Here is a 311-nt window from a genome sequence, read left to right on the forward strand (position 1 = left end):
TTATGTTGTTTGATATTTAATTTTTATAGTAAATTTTAAATATTTAAAAACTATTTATTTTTATATTTTTAAATTAAATACTAATTCTTAATTTTTTTGACAAGTTGTACACTCTTTTTTAGGCACACTATAGCAATCGTCTATTTTTAAACATATTTATATAAAAATGGTTATAGTTTTATCAAATTTATAATCAAATTTTCAGTTTAGAAGCTTTTAATTATTTTTTTTTACATCGTTTTGAATGTTATAATTAAATTTTTTTGTTTTAAAAATATTAAAATTAATAGAATACTTAAAAAATAAGAGGA

Source organism: Arachis ipaensis, chromosome B06 (genome assembly GCF_000816755.2).
Source record: "Arachis ipaensis cultivar K30076 chromosome B06, Araip1.1, whole genome shotgun sequence".
NCBI classification, from domain to species: Eukaryota; Viridiplantae; Streptophyta; class Magnoliopsida; order Fabales; family Fabaceae; genus Arachis; species Arachis ipaensis.